Genomic DNA, 20,265 nt, shown 5'->3' on the forward strand with positions numbered 1-20,265 from the left:
GGAAACTGACTTGAGAAGGGTTCGTGACAGCTTTGCATTTGCGGCTATTTTGAGAGAAATTTTGTCGCACTAATTTTTTGAACATGTTCAAAATATCAGCGATGAAGGAGCGACACTTTGCGACTCATGCGAGGAAATTGAGAAGCCCCGCGAATGTTTCAAGACACTTTTGAAACTCTCTCGCGCATGACGTTCGCAATTTGTCGAAGCCCAGTGAGATACTGGCTTTTGGGTTCGGCTGGGATCGGCGTCCTCCACCCTGAAACTCCGCTCCAGTCCAGGTGGTGGCGGTAACGCGTCCAGTAGCTGCTTCTCCAACCGCCAGAAAACACTGGAGAAGAAAAAACCGCTGCTCGTCTGAGCCGCTTTAGCCCCTCGAGTTATAAAAATAAAAACACGTTATTGTGTCTGGCTCTGAGGATTTAAAACCCTTTAGCCCCTCGAGTTATAAAAATAAAAGCACGTTATTGTGTCTGGCTCTGAGGATTTAAAACCCTGAGGTAAGTTAAACTGAAGGTGTGTGGTCGAATCCCAAATATATCTCCACTTTACTGTTTTAGGAACTCCGTTCAGTATGAAATAATGCCGTGTGCATTCTAGATAGTGCACTATTTATCCACTCAGGAGAGAGTTGTAGTTTGGCTAACCTGTTTAGGTGTATATTGAAAGTATTTAAAGCTTCACTTCAAGTTCATTTCCATCGCTTTCTTTTTTCTTCTAAATTGTAACTTCCTCGCAATTCCAACTTTTTATTTCTCAAAATTCCGACTTGATTTCTCACAGACTTCTTTTTCTCGGGGTTTTTATTTATTTTTTAAAATTATTATTATTATTATTATTAAGCTAATCAGGCAGAATCACCCCCTCTGCAGTGTGTTGAGCAGAAAGCTTTACACACTGAAAATGAAAATGGATGAAATCATAGGGGACTGTTTTAGGCATGGTTTCCTGAACCGGGAGGTCTTGTTGTTGGAAGAATCGTATGGTGTTGAGCTCGAAGCCTCTGATCCCTGGAGAGAGAGAGAACTGTGTCTAACAATAGAGATCTTGCAGTCACGTGACCGGAAAGTACACAACCGCCATCTTGTTGGTCAAAAACACCGCTGAATGCTGCTGCACTCGTGTACAGAATGGATCAATTTCAACCGACGGACTACACGGCTCATTTTTCTAATGAACAGATAACTAGATATATGTCTAAAATAAACGATCTACAGATTTGTGACCCTTATGGCTTACCGGACGAGTTTTCACGACCAGATTTTGAACTGCCAGCGGAATACCCGGATGTGTATAATTACCTCATTAACTTTCCCTCGCTGTTCAGTGGTGAAGCACTGCGTGCTTATAAATCTCTGGACAGTTATCTTTACAGAAATTCAAGATTTGTCAGCGACTCAGATGTGGCATCTTGTAAACAAGAATCCTCATTGGATGGGTAAGTCACTTAAGTATAGCACTGACCAGCCGATTATAGAATAAGGTAATTCCAGCTGTAATTCCAAATCGTCTGTCTTGTTTACATGGATCTGGCGTTGGAGAGGTAGAGGCTTGGCAGTGGAGGTTTGAGTGGCTGTTTTCTGAGCTTAGTCAACAGGCCGGCTCTGCCTGCAGCCTCGCTTTTGTTTCCGCTCCCGACACCGCCCCCTTCGCTTTGCTTCCGATAACAATCCACGGAGACACCCCGCTGGTCTCGCTATCTCGTCCGGAAATGTTGTGCATGCGATGGAAATCGCTACAAACCGTCATTTTCTGCTGGAAACCAATGTCCAGTAAGTCCATACGGTTGTAGTGGATATTGAAGTCCGGTACAGACGAACAACACGCAAAAATACAAAAAACATAAAAAACGTACACAGGTAGGGAGAGCTTGTAGCCGCAGCCATTGTAGTAGAATTGTATATAGTAGGGTTTTCCAGAAGAAAATGTAGAAGTAAAAGCAGAAGTAGAACCAGAAGTAGAAGGCGGAATATGGCGTTTGACCTACAAGATGGCGTCTGTCACAATCTGGATCGGCTGTGACGTCACATGCAAGTGCTCCATAGACCAGTTCACAGATACGGCAAAGCGCAAGGAGTTGTGGGAAAGGTCAAAGGTTAAGGCCTCATAAACGACCGGAAGTAGAGTATGTCAACAATGGCAGAGGCTACAGGCTCGCTGTGGGGACACTGTTGTGTTGTCGATTGCCACAGTGGACGTCGACTGCTTGAACAGTGGATGCGAGAAGACTGTAGTGTACATTTGAGTGTATACAGAAAAAATTATGTGAATCCAAGCACACAGTTTAACGCAAAAGTTTGTTTATATCCCGACCTTGTCAGCTGTCAGATTTATGTTAATGGACCCGGTAAGCTGGTAAATAATATTTATTTATTTTTTTCTTTACCAAATTCTAACAGAAAACGAGAGCGCCCGAAAGGGAAAACCGAGCCGAGCCGCCTCACGGCTATAATGCAAATTGCTTTCCTCCTCGGTATACAAGTGCGCCTCCATGGCAGGGAAAAAGAAACTACATTTTGCTGCCTATGTAGTCCCCTATTTAAACAAATAGGAGTCATTCAGGATTCAGCCATGTTTTTGCTCCGTGTTTTTACTCGACCAAAGTTATACAGTATTATGAGCTTTAAGTTGCATAAATAAAACCATTTGGTGAAACTTTGAAGAAGAGATTGTACTGGTTTAAAGTTTTTACCTAACGTTTTCATGTTGACTCCAATTAATACACTAGTAGAATCTATGACTAGTTTTGTAGGCCAAAACTTTTTTCAATTTTTGACTGTACCAGCCTGAAAAAACTTGTGACAGTCAAATGGAAAAAAAGCAAGCTGGTCATGTTGTACTGGACTAATCTATGACTGATGAGTATAGTGAGTGATACTAGTACTGATACAATAAAACAGACGACTGTAATCTGGTAGGCAGCACGATTTATATTATTTCTCCGTGTCAGATGTTGACCTGTCAAAAACTGCAGTGGGCGTGGCAGTATCACCGGGTACATACCTCGATTTTTCTTCGTCTTCCTTGGACGGTACAGGCTGGATTTTCAAAATATCTGTGGCATATGCAAGCGCCCTTAACTCTTCTACCCCCATGGTAGTTGGCAATCCCCGTTCTCTCATATCCATAAGGCGTATTTACTAAGGTTTGGATTGTTTGCCGCCATGTTTTCATCTCCGATGAGGCCTCGACCTTTGACCCTGTGCATGCGCGGCGATATCTGTGAACTGGTCTATTAGCTCTGGCAGCAATGAAACCTCTTACTTTAACTCAGGGCTGGTTTTATACTCAGGGCTTTATTAGGCACTGCAAACTCTTCTTCTGCGTGTTTCTTCTTCTTCTTAAACTTGTTCATCTTCCATACAAATTTCGATTTCGAATAACCCAATAACCGTACATCGCACACAAACAATAGAGTGCTCCGAGATGATGCTAAAAATAGTAACCATGCGGTCGGCGCGACCATCTTGGAAGTCACTCGCTCCAGAGCGCGCATAGAGTACACATCATAGATTAAACATTCACCGATTCGTTTCCGCGTTAGAGGGCTTAGAAGCTTTGATTTTTTAAGAATTTAGACATCTGAAGTGATGGAGCACTACTGTGAAAGTTTGGATAAGCAGGCACGGGAGCGTTATGCTGAGAAGGTACGTTTCATTGGGAATGTAGATCCATACACTGTTAGTGAGAAGGAATGGAAAGCTGACCCCAGCTTGTTGCCGCATAATTATCAATTATTTTAGTCAGTGAATAAAATGTAGGCCTAGTATGTAACTTGTGCTAATAGCATGTGTACATAAACACTACTAGGCCTAGATCTTAAATGCCATTTGATGCAACAATGCACTGCAGTAGACATAAGCTACCTAATGTGACAAATATATCCATTAATCATTGCTGAAAGTACATAGAAAAGATAATAGTTTGTGTCACATTTATTTTAGTAACTATGAAATTCAAGACAATTTAACCTACCTGTCACAAAGTGATCAGAACAAATCCGGATACACTCTAGTCCTAAATTTGATCGGTTAATGGCAGCCAGCCACTGTCGTCTCCTCCGTACGCTTTTCTCCTGTGCTGCAATTCCCGGGTTTGTCACGACTTCAGGGAGTCTGTGGAAGCTTTTGCCACCCTTTTCCCCCCGGCTACTACAGCCAACAATGACACACGTATTTGGCATTTTGCTTCGCTGAGCAACAACAATGCACTGACACAGCGACGTTTGACTTCCAATATGGCCGCCGCCGGGTTCGCGCTGACCTCGAAGCACTCTATACATCAAAACGTGCGGCTCGATCGGACTCGGTGTGCTTTTACTTTGTTCAGCATTCTACGATTTTTAGTCGCGAAAAAATCACGCAAAATTTCCCATTAATTTCTATGGGAATAAATGAAAAAAATCGCACATTTTCAACGTTTTTCAAACATCCGCTGCTCTGGCATGCTTTCACCTAGAGACATGATTCAATCTTTAAAACGGAGACAAAATTCTCCTGTGTGGATCTGGCATTCAACTTTTTTGCTAGGTTCTATACTTTTTGATCAGTCACAGATCAAACACCATGATCAATTCTGGAGAAATTCAGACTTTATAATGAGTGTCTATGCAGTCGAGCTAGAGTGTACACAGCTTTAAAAAAATGCTCTACATTTCTCATTAAAACTGTTTTCTGCCACAAATTTCACTCTACACAGTAGAGTGAAATTTCTCACTCATTTCTGACTCATTTTTTTAACATAGTTACTGGGAGACCAGATGTTCTCCCAGTGGCCAGATTTGGTCTCTTATGGCCCTTTTCCACTACCCTTTTTCAGCTCACTTCAGCTCGCTTCAGCTCACTTCAGCCCGACACGGCTCGCGTTTCGACTACCAAAAACCAGCACGACTCAGCTCGTTTCAGCCCTGCTTAGCCCCCAAAACTCGCACCGTTTTGGAGTGGGGCTGAAGCGAGCCAAAGCGAGCCGACTGAGGTTGGGGGCGTGAGCAGACACTCCCCTGTGCACTGAATGGTGAGGAGGAGTGTCCTCACATGCCCACACACGCCCCGCGAGCGCGCTGGGATCTGTAAACACCGCAAACCCGGAAGAAGAATAATTATGAATTACGAGAATTTCTGAAGCCTTATGCGCCTCGCCTCATCTATACACTCTTGCCAGTATCTGTTGGCGTTGTCGGTGACAACAAGCCACAGCACCAAGACCAGCAACACTAACGACTCCATGTCCTCCATGTTTATTGTTTACTATCCGGGTCGTGAGACTACCGCTTAAAAGATCACTGAATCAGTGACATACAGAGCATCGTGGACGAGTTCGCGGAGCGCAAGGCTCGTCGTATGCCCTTCAAATAATGCGCGCAGTAGGCTATTGATGTTTTATTATGAGCCATGTACAGTATCCTAATGTTTTTTTGTTTCTGAGTTACATGTTCGTTTGAAGGACTTGATGTACTAAATAACATAGTTGCACCCGGTAGTGTTGAAATTGGTAAACACCGCAGTTGCGGACATTTTGTAGCCTAAAATGATGTTATGATAAGCTTTAATAAAGGGCCCGGTCATTTGCCCCGCCCCCGGCCCGGCTCTGACTTGTTCCGCCACTGTCACTGATGTCACTGTTTGCGCTGCTTAACGACATCACATGACGTCCACCCACTTTCGCTAACTCCACCCAATGTGTCCACCCACTTCCAGCCAGCACAGTTCAGCGCGGTTGTAGTCGAAATACAACTCCAACAGCCCCGCTCAGCTCGACTCGGCACGGCACGGCTCAGCCGCGTTTGTAGTGGAAAAGCGGCACTAGTCAATGCAAAATCAGCTTCACTAGGAGACCAAATTTTAAAACAAATTATGTCTTATCATTTGGTTCAATCAGTTGCAATTAATTAACCAAGTACCATGTAAGTATACATTTAACAAGGAAAACGAAGATCTATGTTATAAGATATACACACAAGATCATGTTGGTTAAGAAAAACAAAACTAAAATTTGGTTACTGAGATGGCTGATGTCAGAATCCGATGTCATTACTGTGTAACTTTGAGTGTCTTTGACATAACACAAGGGCAAATACAGACCCAATTACATACCGTATAACGGTGCCCAAATTACGGGCTTGTCAAAAGGCCCAAAATAGAACTTATGAAAATCGCCCAAATTAGAAGAAAATATCCTGTTTCATAAGGGTGGAGAACCCAAAATATTTTTAAATTATTGTTAAATGTCATTTTTTGGCATGTATATTTCAATTTGTTGTTCAGTCGCTTCATAACATGAAGTGAACATGAAATGCGTCTAGCGATTACCGTAAACCGTGTCTGAGTCTCTGACGTCTGAATGTCATAAAATATACTTCCTTTGTTTATGTTGTGAAATTCTCAACGATTCATGATAACACATGGCTGTCGGTTTGTAATACTGTTGATAGTATAGATTGACAAGTGGTCGTCATGCCGGGTCATGGTAGACCTAAGACAACTGGTAAATCACATTGTGGAATGTCCCTTAGGTGTGGGTGGAGCACAGAGGATGGCAGGACAAAGCTTAAGGTAAGTAACAGGCTTTATTGCCAGACTTCTCAGTTTAACAATATTTCAGACAAACACACACACGCTGTGTTCTCGTCCCGGGAAGAGCTTCCCTCTGCTCTCCCTCTGCTTCCTTAAATAGGGCGCGGTTACTGGGAAGACACAAAAACACAGGTTAATTACCATCAGGTGTAGTGATTCTGCCACTCACCTTCCCTGGCTCCGCCCTCCTGTCACAGACCGGCGCTTGACCACGCCCCCGCTGCCACATACCCCCACCGCCCGACTCAGGCCGGGCGGCCGTCCAGCCCACAGCCGACTCCCCCCCCCGACGGGAGAGGAAGTCCGCCACGACCATCTGCGCCCCCGGCCTGTGGACCACCTTGAAATTGAAGGGTTGGAGTGCCAGATACCAACGGGTGATCCGTGCGTTGGCATCTTTCATGCGGTGGAGCCACTGGAGGGGCGCGTGGTCCGAACAGAGGGTGAAAGGGCGCCCCAGCAGGTAGTAACGGAGGGCGATCGCTAGGCATTCTTTCTCAATAGTGCTGTAGCGCCCCTCACTCACCGACAGCTTCCTGCTAATGTACAGGATGGGGCGGTCCTCCCCCTACACCTCCTGGGACAACACCGCCCCCAGCCCTCTGTCCGACGCGTCGGTCTGCAACACAAAAGGGAGAGAAAAGTCAGGGGAGTGTAATAGTGGCCCCCCACACAGTGCAGCCTTTACCTCAGAGAAAGCCCGCTGGCACTGCTCCATCCACTGGACCGGATCTGGTGCCCCCTTTTTAGTGAGGTCAGTCAGCGGGCTGGTGACGTCCGAATAATTAGGTATAAACCTACAATAGTAGCCAGCCAGCCCCAGGAACTGTCTCACCCCCTTTTTGGTCTTGGGCCTCGGGCAGGCCGCAATCGCTGCTGTCTTATTAATTTGGGGACGCACCTGCCCGTTGCCCAAGTGGAAGCCCAGATACCGTACTTCCACCCGCCCAATCGCACACTTCTTCGGGTTGGCAGTGAGACCCGCCCACCTCAGCGACCTAAGGACGGCCCTCAGGTGCTGCAAGTGCCGCTGCCAGTCATTACTATAAACGATTATATCGTCCAGATATGCGGCCGCGTAGGTGGCGTGGGGCCGGAGGACCCTGTCCATCAGCCGCTGAAACGTAGCAGGCGCCCCAAACAGCCCAAACGGAAGTGTGACGAATTGGTGTAAGCCGAACGGAGTGGAAAAGGCCGTTTTTTCCCGGGATAGTGGAGTCAAGGGGATCTGCCAATATCCCTTCGTCAAATCCAGTGTCGAATAAAAGCGAGCCGTGCCGAGTCGATCAAGCAGCTCGTCAAAATGAGGCATTAGGTACGCGTCGAATTTAGACACCGCGTTGACTTTTCTGTAGTCCACACAGAACCGGACCGACCCGTCAGCCTTGGTACCAAGACCACCGGGCTGCACCAGTCACTGTGGGACTCCTCGACGATGCCCATTTCGAGCATGGTCTGAAATTCTTCCCGAACCACCTTTTTTTTGTGTTCGGGTAGCCTGTAAAGGCGGCTATGCACTACCAACCCCGGGGGCATCTCTATGTGGTGCTCTATGAGGTTAGTGCGACCGGGCAGGGGCAAGAACACATCCGAAAACTCGGCCTGCAACTGGGCGACCTCCATGAGTTGGGTCGGGGAGAGGTGGTCTCCACAGGGGACCGGAGAGTTACGTGATGCCAGTGTCCCTTTTTGAACCTCCGGCCCCAGCTCCGCCTTATCCGGAACTACCGACACCAACGCCACGGGGACCTCCTCATTCCAGAGTTTAAGCAGATTGAGGTGGTAAATCTGTAGCGCCCCATCCCTGTCCGTTCGCCTCACCTCATAGTCGACGTCCCCGACTCGCCGTGTGACCTCAAAGGGTCCTTGCCACTTGGCGATCAATTTGGAGCTCGACGTGGGCAACAGTACGAGTACCTTATCTCCCGGAGTGAACTCCCTAAGGCGCGTACCCTTGTTGTACAGGCGGGCTTGCTGTTCCTGGGCCTGCCGCAAATTCTCCTGAGTTAGGTGGGTGAGAGTGTGGAGTTTTGCGCGCAGGTCCATAACGTATTGGATTTTGTTTTTGCTTTGTGAAGGTCCCTCCTCCCAATTTTCCCGCAGCACATCTAGGATGCCGCGCCGCTTACGCCCATATAACAATTCAAATGGGGAGAACCCCGTGGAGGCTTGGGGGACCTCTCGCACTGAGAACAGCAAGGGCTCGAGCAGCGCTTGAAACTAACGGTGTCCCGACATCCCGGTGACCATAAAAAATGTCATTGGGACACAAAATTATCATATCTGGGACAATCCCGGGACAAAGAAAAAAAAATAGATCTAGAAAAAAAAGTTCTACATTAAAGGTGCAGTACGAGATTTTGGAATAACGGTTCACACAAGCCATATTTTGAAAAGAAACACTCCCACCCCCCGCGTCTCTACCCCTCCTCCCCCTTATAAAGCCTGAGAAATTCCGGCTTTATAATGGGTGTCTATTGCGTTACACACCAGTGGAGCTCGTTAAGTTAGAGTGTAGAGAGCTTGGAAAAATGGCTCAAACTTTCTCATTTAAACTGTGTTTTCAGCCCCAATTTTCACTCCACACACACAATTTTCTCAAATGTAGTAGCCACACTTGTCCTGATTCACACAATGTGTCTACCTGAGCGATAGGATTTACAGTTTTTGAATGAGAAGCCTGAAAGTAACGAGAGCACAGCCGCTCAGCCTCATAGACTCCCATTATAAACGTGGCAGAAAAGTCACTCGTTTTTAACTCGCTCTAGTGACCTCATTTTTTACACTACAGACAAAAAAAATTACATCCGTGTGTTCAGGAGAGCCTTGTGGTGCTCACTGTGAAAGAATTTTGTGAATATCTCCTTCCGTTTTCGTGTAAATCCCTGTTGTTTGGAGGGAGCGCACTGAGAGAATCTTGCGCTCTGTGTGACACTCTGCTCTCGCTCTCACACACACACAGAAGGGACGGGCTGGTCGCGGGCTTCAGTCTGATTGACGTGTCAGTATCCAATCATTTTGAGGTGGTACCTCGATATGATTGGATGGCGTTTTTCCTTTATTTTACACTGTAGACTGGATTAAAATATTTCGTTTTTTGGGTCAAACCTTCTATTGTATTGCTTGCAACATGGGTGTGCATTTCATCCATTGATGGTATGGCTGATGGCTTTCAAAACATCTCTGAATGGGGCAACAGGTATATTACATAAAAATGGATAACGGTAATGGTGAAAATGATAAGTTGGCCTTATATATGCCAACAGATATTCAAGGTATAAGTAGATGAAACGAACATAAAAGGGGTCTTATTTTCAGCTGAAGTGTACTGCAGATGTAGTGAGTTGAAACATTTTCTGAATGAGCTAGTTGGCCCCTTTTAAATAAACAGATATCTATTCATACAGTGAGATCGCCAAAGTTTAATAAACTGAAAATGCAATTACTGTAATTTTGAAGTAGATGATGTATTGGAGGGCGGCACGGTGGTGTAGTGGTTAGCGCTGTCGCCTCACAGCAAGAAGGTCCGTGTTCGAGCCCCGTGGCCGGCGAGGGCCTTTCTGTGCGGAGTTTGCATGTTCTTCCCGTGTCCGCGTGGGTTTTCTCCGGGTGCTCCAGTTTCCCCCACAGTCCAAAGACATGCAGGTTAGGTTAACTGGTGACTCTAAATTGGCCGTAGGTGTGAATGTGAGTGTGAATGGTTGTCTGTGTCTATGTGTCAGCCCTGTGATGACCTGGCGACTTGTCCAGGGTGTACCCCGCCTTTCGCCCGTAGTCAGCTGGGATAGGCTCCAGCTTGCCTGCGACCCTGTAGAACAGGATAAAGCGGCTAGAGATAATGAGATGAGATGAGATGATGTATTGGACATGTGTCATTTGTGTTTTGTGACTTATTGTAAAAATGATATAAAGGGTTCAAAATTGTATAGTTACAAATATAATAGTAACTTCATATGATAATATTAACCACTGGTTATTTCAGAGAGGAAAAAAATGGGGACACTATTGCTTCCATTCGGGACAATACAACACAGAATTCGGGACCACTGGGGGACACACAGAAAAAAAGTTAACTTCGAGCCCTGGGCTCGAGCCACCTATCCCAATTACGTGCGTCCTCACTTACAAATTTTTTAATAATATTCTTGAGGGTGCGGTTGAACCGTTCTACTAAACCGTCTGTTTGTGGGTGATACACACTGGTGCGGATCGGCTTAATCCCCAATAACCCATACAGTTCGTGCAGTGTCCGTGACACAAATGAAGTGCCTTGATCAGTCAGAATCTCTTTCGGGATTCCAACAAGGGAGATGACGCGGAAGAGTGCCTCCGCAATACTGCGTGCGGAAATATTGCGCAGAGGCACTGCTTCCGGGTATCGCGTTGCATAGTCCACCAAGACTAATATAAAGCGGTACCCTCGTGCTGACCGATCTAATGGCCCAACGAGATCCATCCCAATTCTTTCGAACAGGGTCTCGATTAGAGGTAGAGGGCGCAAAGGCGCTTTTGGAATGGCCGCTGGATTTACTAATTGGCATTCGCGGCACGCCGTACACCACCTACGGACATCGCCGTGAATCCCCGGCCAATAGAATCGGGCTATTATTCGGGCTAGTGTCTTATCCTGCCCTAGGTGTCCAGCCATGGGATTAAAGTGAGCCGCCTGGAATACCAATTCCCGGTGGCTCTTTGGAATTAACAGCTGTGTGACTCGCTCTTTCATCTGAGTGTCCTGCGTCACTCGGTATAATCTATCCTTCATAATAGAAAAATAGGGGAAGGACGGGGTGGCGTTCGGCGGGAGCGTTTGACCATCGATTACTCTCACTTGGTCAAACGCATGTCGCAGAGTCTCATCTCACGATTGTTCTAATGGGAAATCCGCGAGGGATTCCCCAACAGCCAGAGGAGGAGCCGGCGGCTCCTCACTCTGCCGCGGAGATGACGTAGATGGCTCTGTGACAGCAGCTCCAGCCAAAGCGACACCGAGACCTCCCCCGTCAAATGGCAGGACCCACTCTTTACTAGGCGCGTCATTAAACCCCAAAATCCCGGCCAATCAGTCCCCAAAATTAAAGAGTGGGTAAGGCGAGGATTAACCACTGCCTTCACTATAGATTTTTCCCCTCTGAAAAATATGTGGACCGACACCAAAGGGTAGCTGTGAACTTCCCCGTGCACACACAACACCTTCACCCCCTGTGCTCCCCCCAATGCCTCGTCCTGCACCAGGCTTTGGCGGATCGAGGTCTGATTACAACCAGAATCCACCAACGCCTGATATGTAGCCCCTTGGACACTCACCGGCATGCGATACGCTCCGGCCCGATCGAGGGCGGCCTCTGGCGCATTGGGGATCCGTACCACCACGCCCACCTCCATTGCTGCGCACTGTTGTTGCAGGTGGCCCGGCTCCCCGCAGCACCAGCAAACCGGCCCGGGCTTTCCCTCTGCACCGGTGCTCTGGGGCTCACTCACCTGAGGTGGGGGAGAGACAGACACAGAAGGGAGAAACGGGAGGGCACCATGGGTGTGGCGGGCTGGCTGGGGTGGAGCCGGCCCCCGTCTCCGTGGTGGGGGAATGGGGCGAGGACGGGACACAGAAAGGAGGGGAGAAAGAGAGAGAGGAGAGAAGATGTCGTCGGCTGTCCTGCCGCCGGAACAGCCACCAAATGATCCTCCGCCAGTCCTACTGCCTGATCCAGCGACGCCGGGCGGTGGCACTGGACCCACTCTGCGGTTCCGGCTGGTAAGCGGGCGATGAACTGCTCCAGCACCACCTGATCGATGATTCCCTCGGCCCTCAGCCACCGACAGCAGGCGTCCCGGAGCTGCTGGCCGAACGCGAACGGCCGGCCAACTTCCTCCAAGCGCAGAGCGCGGAAGCGCTGGCGCTGTTGTTCTGGTGTGCGCCCCACGCGCTGGAGGACGGCTCGGCGGAGGTCCGCGTAGGCCAGCCGGCGGTCGGCGGGGAGCTGTAGCGCGGCCAGCTGCGCCTCTCCCGTCAGGAGGGGGAGGAGGCGCGCCGCGCGCTGCTCCATCGGCCACCCCGAGGCTTCGGCGACCTGTTCAAACAATGTGAGGAATGCCTCGGGGTTGTCCTGCGGGCCCATCTTGGTCACGGTGAGGGGAGACGGGCCCGCAGCCGGGGCGCTGGTGGACCCCGCCGACGCGAGGAGATGCCGGAACGCCTTGCGATCTTCCTGCTGGGCCAGCACCAGGGCTTCGAAGCGCCGCTCTTGTTCCTTTCGGAGCGTGACGAGCGCCTGGTGCTGGCTTTGCTGAGCCGTGGCGAGGGCGTGGACCAGGTCGGCGAACGGGGAGGATTCCATGGGGATGCTGGGTTGGTGCTCCACCTTCTCCCGGGTTTCGGCACCACTGTGGAATGTCCCTTAGGTGTGGGTGGAGCACAGAGGACGGCAGGACAAAGCTTAAGGTAAGTAACAGGCTTTATTGCCAGACTTTTCAGTTTAACAATATTTCAGAGAAACACACACACGTGCTGTGTTCTCGTCCCGGGAAGAGCTTCCCTCTGCCTCCTTAAATAGGGCGCGGTTACTGGGAAGACACAAAAACACAGGTTAATTACCGTCAGGTGTAGTGATTCTGCCACTCACCTTCCCTGGCTCCGCCGTCCTGTCACAGACCGGCGCTTGACCACACCCCCGCTGCCACACACATAATAAGAACAGCAGTTCATATATTCATGGAAAACGCACAATCGATGGCTTTATTAAGTCTACAGGCGGGGGAATGGGGAGGTTTATCACACGACAGAACAGTCAGAAGACATCAGACGATATTGTTGACAAGGTCGAGGTCATTGACTTGTCGTCTGCAACAGCTGCCTTACAGTTGCCAGGTACGCTGTGGATTTTTATTACATATTTTGTGAGACTTTTATGTAATCTGCTTTGTACCAGCTTATTTTTAAACTTAAGTGAAAATTATTTTTATCCCATTTATGCCCAAATTAATTTATACCAAATTATATTGGAAGTTGAATTGAAATAGATGTGCGCCCAAATAGATGCTGTGATCATAATTAGGCTTACAAAATATTTTTATCTTTTTTTATTTATTCAGAATGTTGGAGAAAACTTTTGACTTTTTAGATACAGCACTCCTTTATACTTGCACATGATTATGTAATTTCTATTATTTTTATTGCTCAATATATTTATAATTGGTTAAAAAAATTACTAAAAATGATATGTCAAAAATTTTCGGCACGCTACGTGCAAAAATAGTAAAAAAAAAAAAAAATTTTTAGGCTTGCCATAGTGCCCAAATTAAAAACCTGTCTTTGCCCCTGTAACATTTGTGCTTGGTAATTGCTCTTGATAGCTGTGTAGTCGCTGTAGTGTGTTTGTCTGTATGGTGATTGGTGAACCATTTTGCATCACAGAATATGCCTCAGCGGTGCAGCCGCATGGACTCTGGGGCCTGTGATTGTATTGCCCAGACCATTTGGTCTCCTAGTGGAAAATCCTTAAAAAATGCTCTGCACTCTACACATATAATTTTCTCAAAAGTTGAAGTCACACTTATCTTGATTCACACAATGTGTCTACCTAAACGATAGGATTTACAGTTTTTGCACAAGAAGCCTCAAAGTGGCAGGTTCACAGCCCAACTGCTCCATTAACTCCCATTATAATCCCGACAGTGATTTTACTACAAAATCAGAAATGTCAGTTATTTTCAACTCGCTCTGTTGTCCACATTTTTTTACACTAGGGACAAAAAAATTACATCAATGTGTTCATGAGAGCCTTGTAGCACTCAATGTGAAAATTTTGTGAATACCTCCTTTCGTTTTCATGTAAATCACCGTTGTTTGAGGAGAAGGAAATCTGAGAAAATGCTCTCTTTGCCTGTAATCTTATGTCTCTGCTCTGCACCTGAGCACCGTCACCAAGGCAACCAGCTCCAGTCAGGGAGCAGATGGGGGAGGGGCTGCTCTCTCTCTCAAACACACACATGAACATAGCATCATAGCAAGTCACACATTCACACAGTACAGTACAACTCCTGCAATAGCGACTGCTACGCCCACTGCATCACTCTCACGATTTCCCACAGGGGAATTGTCTAGTTCAACTTATTCATTCAGGGATGTGTTCTCTCTCCCTTACTTTTTATCCTTTATACAGATATGTGTAAGAGTGTCTATGAAAACAGGCGCATTTTAAAATTTGCAGACGATACCGTCATTGTAAGTTTGTTACACAATAATGAATACAGCCATGATCCAGTCTTGGAGGATTTTATTAGGTGGTGTGATCTTTCTTTCTTGGTGCTTAATACATCCAAAACAAAGGACATGATTATTGATTTTAGAAATCAGGCTCCAAACCATGATCCCACTGTCATCAAGGGCCAATCTGTTGAACGCGCAGATAATTACAAGTATCTTGGGATTGTCATTGATGATAAATTGACTTTTAACAAGAACTTGGAAGCAGTATGCAAGAGGGGACAACAGCGGTTGTTTTATCTTCGGAAATTGTTCCGTTTTAACATTGATAACTATGCTGACCCTATTTTATCGTGCTTTTACTGAGTCATTGTTATCTTTTGCCTTCATGTCTTGGTTTGGTAATCTGTCACACAATTAATCGAATTTAATCGAAAATCACGATTTTGGCTGCCACGATTAAATTAAATGAAAATCGCGATTTATTTCCATTTAAAATGCGGGCTCTGCTGCATATCTGATCAAGCACTTTTTGACCAGTACTCCGCCAAACCATTAGGGGGCGAACCGACGCATGTAAGGTTTCATTACTCCGCCTAAATAAGCAAGCAAGCCAGCCAGCCAGCAGTGTTGCCAGATTGAGCGGTTTCAAGTGCATTTTGGCGGGTTTTGAACATATTTTGGGCTGGAAAACGTCAGCAGCATCTGGCAACACTGGCCAAGTGCGCAGAGCTTCAGTGCAGTGGTATCTTCTTCAAGGGGGTAATAGCGTGAGAGTAGGTAACAGATTGAGGTGAGAGAGAAAAGCTAACTATGTCGGAACAACAGACTATTTAGCACTGGAGGCAATGTTGTGACCTGCCTTCGCTCATGTTTAAAGCCAGAGCATGTTGATAGGCTGGTCTTTCTAGCTAAAAACTTGTAGGCCTCAGTATAATGCTATGTAATTGTTGCAATTGAGTTTTCAGTTCCTTCATCCTTTGGTAATTTCTTAGATAAATTTCATTTATTTGTCATTTGGAAATCAGAATTTCTCTTTTAAATTTCATTCTGCACTGAAAGCTGTTCATATTGTTTGTTTGAATATAGTGAAATAAAATTTAAGTGATTTCCCTAACATCAAGAATAATCGTGATTAATAATCGCGATTACAATTTTGATCAAGATAATCGTGATTATCATTTTTTCCATAATCGTGCAGCCCTACTGTCACTACAGGACAAAAACTCCCTGAACCAAATAAATGGGCTGGGTGGCTAATTGGGAAGCCTCAACCCACCATGTCTTCTCTTTATGACATACAGTTACAACGTAAAGCTACCTGTATTCTTAAAGATGGCTCACACCCTTTGCATGGTGAGTTCCAGCTCCTTTGCTCTGGTCGTCGTTTTGGGGTCCCTAAGGGAAGGACAAAACGGTAAAGAAAGAGCTTTGTACCAACAGCAATTGTATTGCTGAACAGTAAGGCCCAGAGATGAATAATTTTGTTCATACTGAACAATTGATGATGAAGCACTTTTTAAAGATCACACTTTAAGGATTGTATATGTTAGGATGTGTGTACTGTTGTTGTCTTGTCCAGTGTTTCCGCTATGTACAATTGGCTGCGGTGGGCCGCCACACCTTGATTTTTGCCGCCGCACCTTCAGGAATTCCTGAAGGGGGGCCGTGGCCCGGGTAACTTTTTGAAAATTATTTTTGAAAATTATTTTTGAAAATTATTTAAAAAAATAGGCTAAACCAATATTTTTTGACTTTGAGCAGACTCGAGCCTGGCATGAACCGCTCCGACGCACTATAATGACACCAATCTATCACCAGCCAATCAGGAGACTTAATCAAACGCATCTCCCGCCCACTTGTGTCCGCGTCTGAGACATTGAATTTTCGCAGAAGGAGGGAAGAAGTTGACTGAGGTAAGACTGTGTGATACATTAACGAACGAATAAGACAGGAAATTCAACATATAAGGCTTAAGTTTGTTACCGTTAAATAAGCATTGCTTGTACAGTAGCGTTATGTCGTTACAACGTTGACCCACTTTTAACGCGCCGAGTACCGACTGTAGCCGCTAACATGCTAATTAGCTTGCTGTCAAAAGTGCAAAGACCTTAAATTGCTCTGTGTAAATTAGAAAATGGTGCAACTTCCTCTGTAGCTGTCAACTCAACTTGTCTTGAGTTTTGAGCCAATCACAACAGGGCAGCACTGTGGCCTGAGGTAAAACATGATAGTTTGTTTAAATTACAAAAATGAGTACACCCAATGACTCTCATATACTCTTCATATACTCACACTGTTTAAGTAATGCAATAAAACGAATCTTTAAAAGTGGTATTTACTCAAACTGTTTGCATAGAATGAACTTTCGGGTTAAGTGTAATAGCGTTGCAGTGTTCTGCAAATTTGCAATTTAATATTTCAGATCTTGAGACATGAAAGTGCTATTTTAAAAAATAAAAGGTCAGAAATGTTTTCTTTGTCGTCTATTTAGTTCATTTTATTTCCTCAATAATTTTCCTTGATTGAGAAATCAGTCTGGGCTCTTATGGGTTAATCAGTAGCCTGCATGCTAGTATATGTTCCATTTACAGTCAAACATTTTGATGTACTCCAGGCTCAATTTTGATTAATCAAAAATCTGCGTAGTAGTACAGTCTGAAGATGCTCTTGCACATTCGATGTCAATTGAACAAAAATTATGGGAGGATATAGGTTTAAGTTTTACAATTTTTGAAGTGAGTGATGGATTGATAAGTTTAGATGTGTTCAACATTTTCTTATCTTCAGACATAATATTGTAGATGTTTCTTTACCTGCTTGATAGTTTTGACCAGGACTCCAATCTTCCTCAGAAGAGTAATTAGTCCTTAAATTAAATTCATTATAGACATAAAATCATTGTTTTATTTTATGGCCTCGGTGCCCTGGCTTTTGGCCTTCGTGCCCTTGGCATCAGCAGAGCGTTTGTTTTCCACACTTCGTCGACTGAAATCATACCTCCGATCCACAATGACACAAGAGACTGAATGACTTGATGAACTGCCATATTCACCATGACATTCTGGAACAAACTGACATGACAGCCATCGCTAAGGAGTTCATGCAGGCCAATGACAGACGCAGACAGGCCTTTGGGAAGTTTTAAGCGCAAGTCATTGGTCACTTCTATTAGCACCGCCGAGTGCACTGTTTTCAATGTTTCTATACTGCATTGGTACTGATACAAGCAAGTTGTTTAAGTTGAGTTAGCCTACTACCGAGGTGCTTTTGTTGTGTACTGTTGGCTGTTTTAGCATTTTATTCTGCGCAGTTATGTGCTGGCATGTTGTGGACTAAAGTCATGACCGATGGATTAATCTATGTATAGCCTTCTGTGCTGTTGGCTGTTTTTATCCTTGTACTGGGGTGGGACGTCTGAATGCAGGTCTTGCCACTGCACCTTCAAACACTTTCTAGGAGAAACACTGCTTGTCTGTTACAATGTATTTTACGTAGCTGTTATTTTGTATTGGGATTGCTGAATTCCTGCCTGCACAACGAATTTATCAGTACTATGGTATGGTACAAATAAAGAAACCTTGGACCTGCCCTCCATTCTCAAACTGCCGCTAGGCCATGTCCCCACTGCCACATACCCCCACTGGTCGACTCGGGCCAGGGAGCCATCCATCCTGCAGTGGACTCCCCCTTCAATGGAACAGGAAGTCTGCCACCACCATCTGTGCCCCGGCCTGTGGACCACCTTGAATGTAACCATGTAACCTCCTGGAGGGTGAGATACCAATGGGTGATCTGCACATTGGCATCCGTCATGTGGTGGAGTCACTGGAGGGGCACATGGTCCGAACAGAGAGTGAAAGGGCACCCCAGCAGGTAGTATTGGAAGGTGAGGACCGCCCACTTGATGGCCAGGCACTCCTTTTTAATGGTGCTGTACATACTTTCGTGCATTGAGAGCTTGCAGCTGATTTACAGTTCCTTGCTCTCCACCTTCTGGTACAAAACGGCCTCCAGCCTTCTGTCCGATGCGTCTGTCTGTAAAATGAAGGGAGAGAGAAATCAGGGGAGTATAAAAATCCCCCCCCCTCCCCCCCACACACACTGCAGCTTTTACCTTGGTGAAAGCCTGTTGGCACTGCTCCGTCCACTGGACCGGATCTGGTGCTCTCTTTTTAGTGAGATCAGTCAGTGGGCTGGTGACATCTGAATAATTAGGTATGAACCTAGGATAGTAGCCAGCCAGCCCCAGGAACTGCCTCACCCCCTTTTTGGTCTTGGGCCTCGGGCAAGCCGCAATCGCAGCAGTCTTGTCAATTTGGGGATACACCTGCCCATGACCCAGATACCGTACTTCCACCCACCCAATTGCACATTTTTTTTGGGTTACCTGTGAGACCCCCATGCCTCAGTGACTCTAGGACAGCCCTAAGGTGTTCAAGGTGCCGAGGCCAATCATTGCTGTACGCGATAATGTTGTCAAGGTACATTGCCACATAGGTAGTGTGGGGATGGAGGATATTCTCTATGAGCTGCTGGAATGTGGCGGGAGCCCCAAATAACTCAGAAAGACGTGTGACAAACTGGTGTAATCCAAACGGTGTGGAAAAGGCCATTTTCTCTCAGGATAGAGGAGTCAAGGGGATCTGCCAATATCCCTTTGTTAAATCCAGTATCGAATAAAAGTGAGCAGCATCTAACTGATCAAGCAACTCATCAATGCGAGGCATTGGGTATGTGTCGAATTTAGACACCACGTCAGTGGTTGCGTTAGACTTTTTCATTGTCCGTCATTTTGACGGACAGGGTCATAAAAATTCCGTCATTGTCCATTATTAGCTATCATTTTATTTTAACTTTTAAATGACAATGTATATAGGCTATAAATGCTATATACTTAATAACTTGTGTTTTCATGGACTCATTTTCATTTAAAAATTAATTCACAGAACAAGCTTGTATTATTTAATCATTTATTTATGTATTTATGCTGCAAAAAAATGAACAGAGATTCTGACATTCGGTCACTTGTGAACCCATTTTCCCTCCGCTAAAAACATTGCGGCTGTTGAGCCTTAACGGGCATATGAACAATGTTATTTTACAACGTAGCAAGACAATTGCAGTTAAAATATGAACAGTCCACTACAACGATTTAAGTGACAATCTAATTTAACCTGTTTGCGTGAGCTCAAACCTTCCTTCTGGCCCGCATGGATTTAAATTGGGAGCTCGCTTGTGCATAATCAAAGTCGTCAATGGAGACTGCTGCCGAGGCAATTGTCATTAAATTTTGCGTCTTTGCCTCGGACAGACGACTTCTCATTGACGTTTTAATTTTATTCTGAAGGCTGAACACGCGCTCTGCTGCGACACTGGAGACTGGAATAACCAGCGCCACTTCAGCCAAAGTTCTGAAGTCGGGAAACATTTCTCCCAGGGAAGTGATCAGAAGCCGGCAAGAGCCTCTGAAAGTTGGATTTCCTGACC

The 20,265-nt window shown here is 45.9% G+C and overlaps 1 protein-coding gene across 1 annotated transcript in view; it reads left to right on the forward strand.

Annotated features, from left to right (window-relative positions):
• Nucleotides 1–281: 281 nt before the first annotated feature.
• LOC132901318 (zinc finger protein 271-like) overlaps nt 282–20,265 on the forward strand; it is a 56,637-nt gene continuing 36,653 nt past the window's right edge. Inside the window, exon 1 of the mRNA XM_060943630.1 lies at nt 282–500. The gene's annotated coding sequence lies outside the window, so the exon portion shown is untranslated. The remainder of the gene's footprint in view (nt 501–20,265) is intronic.

Source organism: Neoarius graeffei, chromosome 17 (assembly GCF_027579695.1).
Source record: "Neoarius graeffei isolate fNeoGra1 chromosome 17, fNeoGra1.pri, whole genome shotgun sequence".
NCBI classification, from domain to species: domain Eukaryota; kingdom Metazoa; phylum Chordata; class Actinopteri; order Siluriformes; family Ariidae; genus Neoarius; species Neoarius graeffei.